Genomic DNA, 6,334 nt, shown 5'->3' with positions numbered 1-6,334 from the left:
AGTGGTTTATGTGGAATTCAGTTCTCAAACACTCCGCTATGTGTAATGTGTACGTGGCCTGTGACACATATATAGCTCACGAAGACCCCGGGAATTATATCAGTTCATACACAGAATTGGGGGGGGTGCTCTTTTCCAGCTCTCGGCAATCTAGCATTTGTCCTACATTCTCTGGCCCCATGCTGTCTTTCCTAGTTTTCTATCCAGAAAGAGAGACTTCTCAGAGTTTAGCCTCCTACATGGAAAGAGAGTTCCACGCAGTGGAAGCTGTCCATATCATGCATCATGATTCAGGTTTTGACTTTTGTCCCCAGCCCACTGTTTTTTATTTTTCAAGATCTTCATGTAGCTGCTTTTTATATTCTGTTCAGTTTTTAGATGTGGTCAGTGCTAGAGATGGGCTGTTGTCAGTTTCACCGAACCTAGCCAACACTGCAAGTCACCTCGAGTCTCTAAATCCAGAAAGTTCTCCCTCTCTTTTTCACGCTGCTGTTGGCTTTTTGAAGAAGCTGGATCAGTATATCTGGATCATGTTCCCCTGTGGCTTTCTGTACTTCTACATATTGTTATCAACATTCTTTCCTGCATTTATTTCCAGGAAACTAGATACTGGCTCCAAAGACTAAGATTAGCTGGGAGACTAGGACAAGTTCATTTAGGTCTCTGGGCCTCAGTCTCTTCCCCTGAAGGTATAATAGTAGTTACTGCATAGAATTGCTATAAGGAGTAAATGGAATAATACATGTAAAGGGCTTAACGAGATTTCTAAAACAGAGCCATATATATAATACAGGACCCTGAATCTACTAATTCTACCAAACGGGTTTTCTTTTACTCAAGAAACTAGAAATGCAAAGGTACACGAGCCAAGGCCACTTAGCACTGCCGAAGAATACTACATTGGACCCAGCCCCATTTAGCTCCTGCTTCATCACTCTCTTGTAGAAAAGAGCCTCTGTGTATCGGCCCCTGGCTTGTTAATTCCTTCACTGCCAGTTGAGGCCCATCAACACAAAAAAAAGACTACTAGTACCAAACTTGAAATTTTACACATGGAATTATTTTAAAGATTGTCCAAATGAGTAGATTGTCAGCCACTTAGAGCCTGCCTGCTTTGCATACTTCACAAAGCCTCACTGCACATCTGCTAGCAATGGAATGTATAGAGACATGTGGTTGTAAGACCTCCAGCTATTACGGCCCTTGGGGGCTTTCTGACCCACAGACTCCTCACCGAGCTGCTGGGGGACATTGGCTGGGCTCATGAGAACCCCTTCCCATCCTCATCTCCTCTGGGAGTTTCCTTGTCCTCCTAATCCATCTGGGTAATGGCCCCTTCTCACAGTGAGCTTCTGGACAGCCCCATGTTGTGAACCCATCTTGTGCAACCCCATGCAAGCACAGCTCAGTCAGGCATGTTGTGCATCACTGTGACAGGTGGCCATAGCTTTTTTCTTAGTCTGCTCCAAAATCCCTCAAACCATGGCTACTCTTAGGGTATAGATTTCATTCTCATGCCCACAGGATAACTGCATCTCTTCCTGGAGGACATGGGTCGTATGACTTGATCATTGATTTACCAAGAAAATGACAGTTTACAATTGCCACTGAAATGTAAGTAGCCTCACTTATATCTCGCTATCCAAAACAGCAGAAGAATCTGGAGAGGTGAGCATTTAAACTACGAGCTTCTATATCCTTAGAAAAGTCAGTTTTCTGTAGGGAGCAAGAAGAGGAGAAGGGAAGTTACCTAGATAATAGGCAGGGCTGATCATCCAGACCAGAGGCTTTTTTTGGCACTTAAAGAGAGGCACCAAGCTACCAGCAAGGACATGCTCCATGTGTTCGAAAAGAATAAAGTGCTGGTTTCCTTATCACACATGTGAAAACTTCACCACACTTCACGTACAGCTGATTCAATTTCTAGGTCTTTTCATGTGGCAAATAAGTATCATTTTGTACTTTCATTTTATTTCCCAAATTGTTTACAACAATAGTGATTTTCCTATGAAAAAGAGTGGCTGGAGGGGAAGACATTTTTTCCTACCAGAATTGTAGCTTCTTATACAGGCATAATGGAATTGGATGGTACTTGTTGAAATGGGGCAAAATCACAAATGTAAGTATACAAGCAAATACAAGATTTTCTTCTTTTATCTTTCCTTTTGCCTGGAGATAGGTATTGGTAAAAACTGCAGGAAGTAGAAGGAAGAGTTAGGGCTTGAACCTATTCTCTACCACTTGAGTTCCAGTTAACAGAACATGCCCAAATTCAAGATTCCATATTCAAATCATTTTCAGTATGGAACTTTCTGTTGAAAATAGAGTAAACAAAAGAAATTTTTGCTTGTTTTTTGTTTCACCAAATGAGAGGCCTACGTTTTCTTTTCTTTGTTAAACTGAGGTAAAGTTTACCACATTTAAATGTGTATTTTGATAAAATATGTAATTCTAAACAGTTGCATAACTACCACCCAAATCACTTATACAGCATTTCTTTCTACCTAAACCTTTCATCTTGTCCTTTGTCAGTTAATTCCCTCTTCTCCCACCCAGTGCCATGAAATCACCTTAGCTTTGCTGTTTTTGGAATTTCATATTTATAGAATCATCCATTATGTAGTTTGTTGTGTTTAACTTTTCTCACTTAGCAAAATGGTTTCAAGAGCTGTTCATGTTTTTTGTATTAGTATTTTTTTGTTCCACATTATGGATACACTGGACTTTGCTTATCCATTCATTAGCTGAATATTTGGGCTGCTTCCAGGTTTTTGTTATTATGAAATGCTGCTCTGAACTTATTTACTTACATACATGTCTTTGTGTGAACATATGTTTTTATTTCTCTTAAGCAATGCCTAGAAGTGGAGTTGTGGGGTTGATAGCATATTTATGTTTGAAATCATAAGATGCTGCCATATTGTTTTCCAAAGCATGTGAACCAGTTTTGCATTCCCACCAGCAGTGTGTGAAGTCTACTTGCTCCACATCACCCACATTTGGTATTATTAGGCTTCTTAACCTTTACTACTCTAGTGGGTATATGGTAGTATCTCACTATTTTTCTAAGTTTAATTTCTCTGATGACTAATGATGTTGAGCATATTCTTATGTGTTTAAATATCCATTGATATATCATTTTTATAATGTGTCTATTCAAATATTTGGTCTATTTTCTATTGGATTATTTGTCTTATTATTGAATTATAAGAATTCTTGATGTATTCTGGATAAACCCTTGTCAAACATATGTTTCACAATTATTTTTCTGAATACGAATGTGGCTTGCCTTTTTCCCCTGATTTATATCTTTCAAAGAGAAAGTGATTTCATCTTAATGAAGTCCATTTTACAATTTTTGTGTGTGTTATAGTTTGGGCTTTTTATACCTGTTTAAGAAATCTTTGTCTAACATAATACTGCATAGATTTCTTCCTATGTTTTGTTTTTGAAGGTTTATAATTTAGGTCTTATATTTAGATGATGATACATTCTGAGTTAATTTGAGCATGTGGTTTGATTCAGTGATCAAAGATTACTTTTTTTTCCAAACAGAGATCCAGGCGTTCAAGCAACGTTTTTTTGAAAAACAAAATTATCTTTTTCTCATTGAATCTGGCATTTAAAAAAAAATTGACCACAAAAGTTTATTTTGGGATTTTCTATTCTGTCCTGTTTATTTGTATGTCTAGTCTTATACTTGAACATACTGTCTTGATCACTGTACGTTTATAGTAAGACTTAAATTAGGCAATGTTTAAGTTCACTTTTTCTTCTTTACTGAAATTATTTTGGCTATTCTGGGTCTCTTTCCTTTCCATATAAATTTAGAATTATCTTGTCATTCTGTTTCAAAAGCAGCCAGTTAAGATTTTGATTGGAATTACATCAAATTACAGGTCTACTTAGGGAAGATTACTATCTTAACAATGTCAAGCCTTCCAATCCAATCCATAAACCTGGTACACCTTTCCATTAAGGTCTACTTTAGTTTCCCTATGCAAATAATTCTAGTTTTTGTATAAAGGCCTTATGTGTCTTTCTTTAAATATATTCCTAAATACCTTTGATGCTATTGGAAATTAAGTTTTTTTTAATTATTTCATTTGTAATTGATGTTATATCTAGAATTTCAACTGCTTTTTATATATTGGCTTTTCATCCTGCAACCTTGCTAAATTCACTTATTAGTTCTAATAGATTTTTTGTAGATTCCTGTCATCTGCAAATAAGAAAATTTTTACTGCTTCCTTTCTCATCTATATGCCTTTTTTTACTTTTTCTTATTTTACTGCACTGGCCAGGATCTCCAGTGCAATGTTAAATAGTAGTGTTGAAAATCAAAATATTTGCTATGTTTTTTTTTAAATATTTTATTTATTTGACAGAGAGAAATCACAACTAGGCAGAGAGGCAGACAGAGAGAGAGGAGGAAGCAGGCTCCCTGCCGAGCAGAGAGCCTGATGCGGGGCTCGATCCCAGGACCCTGGGATCATGACCTGAGCCTAAGGCAGAGGCTTTAACCCACTGAGCCACCCAGGCACCCCTTGCTATGTTTTTAATCTTGAAAACATTAAGTCTTTCATCACTAAGTATATTAGTTGTAGGTTTTTTTTACATGCCCTTAGTCTTATTAAAGAAGTTCATATTATTTCTAGTTTGCTGCATGTTTTTGCTGTTCAATTTTATCAGATGCTTTTTCTGTATATATTGGAATAATTATATTTTTGATATTTATTCTATTAAAATAGTAGATTTACATTGTTTAAATACTGAACAAGACTTTCATTTCCAGGATAAATTCTACTTGTTCATGCTGTATCATCCATATATATATACATATACATATATTTTTTTCTGGATTTGATTTTCTAATCTAATATCTGATCAAACATTTCTGCATTTATGTTGTTGAGGGATATTAGTCTATAGTTCTCACTCTTTGAGAACTTTGGCTTTGGAATCAGGTTAAAACTTGCTTTCATAAAATGAATTAGGAAGTGTTTCCTTTCCTTCTGTTTTTCTGGAAGAGTTTGTATAGGATTGATATAATGTCTTCCTTAAATATTTGATAGGATTCAACTGTGAAATTAGCTGGATTTTATTTGTAAAATTGTTGGAGGTTTTTTTTTAACAGGAAGTAGGATTTTTTGGTGGGCATTAATAAGGAGGGGGCAGTGCTGAGGTTCTCATGAGTGCAGAGCCCACCATTTGTCCAGGAGGCCACAAGCCATTTGGGATGAACTACTTTTCAACCATGATGTCTTCAAATTCCTCCATGTTAGACTTAGTAAAATTAGATCTTGAAAAGTCCAGGGAACTTGAACTTGGCCCTGTATAGACCCCCAATTACAGGCTTCTTGTCCTGCAGCTTGGTACAGATGGACACGGTGACTTGGTCAATGTGGAATCTGGCCACTGTGCCCTGGGGCTTTTCAAAATCACCCCACATAGCATAACTGTTCGGAGCATGTCAACCCCAGCACAGGACAACATCTTGTTGATATGGATGATGTGGTAGAGGTGGATGTGAAAACCATCTTTTCTACAGCTTTTCACCATGTACTTATTGGCACAAATACTTGCAGCCTGCAAGTTTAGAGGAGAGCTGCTCATATTTATCTGACACCATATGACCACATATGGGCACTCATCCACTTTTGCTGTCTTCCACCCTAGGTCAAAGATGCAGATCTTGGCATCAGGGACACCTCTGCAGAAACAAAAGTTTGGATATGGCTTGTTCTTACAGTTCTGTTAACATGGGGTAGGGTGATGGCCCATGGCAGCCCCAGGATCTTCAGTGGTGTGCCAAGGAGAAAAGCTATTTGTGAAATTGTTTTTTAATTATAAAGTCAAATTTTAAATTGAGATAACAGTGCTCATGTTTGCTCTCTCTTCTTGTGCTGGTTTTTGTCATTTGTATCTTTCAAGGAGTTTATCCATTTCATCTAGGTTGTCTAATTCATTGGCATGAAGTCCATAAAATTTCCTTCCTATCTTTTTAATAGCTAGAGGTTCTGCAGTGGTTCTCTTGCTTTTATTCCTACTATTGCTAATTTGTCTGCTTTCTTTTTCCCTAATGAATCCTGCTAGATGTTTATCGGTTACATTAGTCTTTCCAAACATTAGCTTTTAGTTTGAAGAGTTTTAGTTAGCTATTGTTTTTCTGTTTTCTATTTTATTGATACCAGTGCTTACCTTTATTATTTCCTTCTTTTTAGCTTGTTCTGGGTTAAATTTATTCCCCTTATGGTAGAAGCTTACTTTGATCATTTATTTGGGACTTTTTCTTCCTAATATAGGCATTTGATGCTATCAGTTTTTTTTCCTT

The 6,334-nt window shown here is 36.9% G+C and overlaps 1 pseudogene; it reads right to left on the bottom strand.

Moving 5' to 3' along the window:
* Nucleotides 1-5,189: 5,189 nt before the first annotated feature.
* On the bottom strand, nt 5,190-5,784 carry LOC123947183 (annotated as a pseudogene).
* Nucleotides 5,785-6,334: the final 550 nt, after the last annotated feature.

This window comes from Meles meles, chromosome 1 (genome assembly GCF_922984935.1).
Source record: "Meles meles chromosome 1, mMelMel3.1 paternal haplotype, whole genome shotgun sequence".
NCBI lineage: Eukaryota > Metazoa > Chordata > Mammalia > Carnivora > Mustelidae > Meles > Meles meles.
Note: the sequence above shows the minus strand (reverse complement) of the source record. Positions and strands in the feature narration are given on the sequence as shown.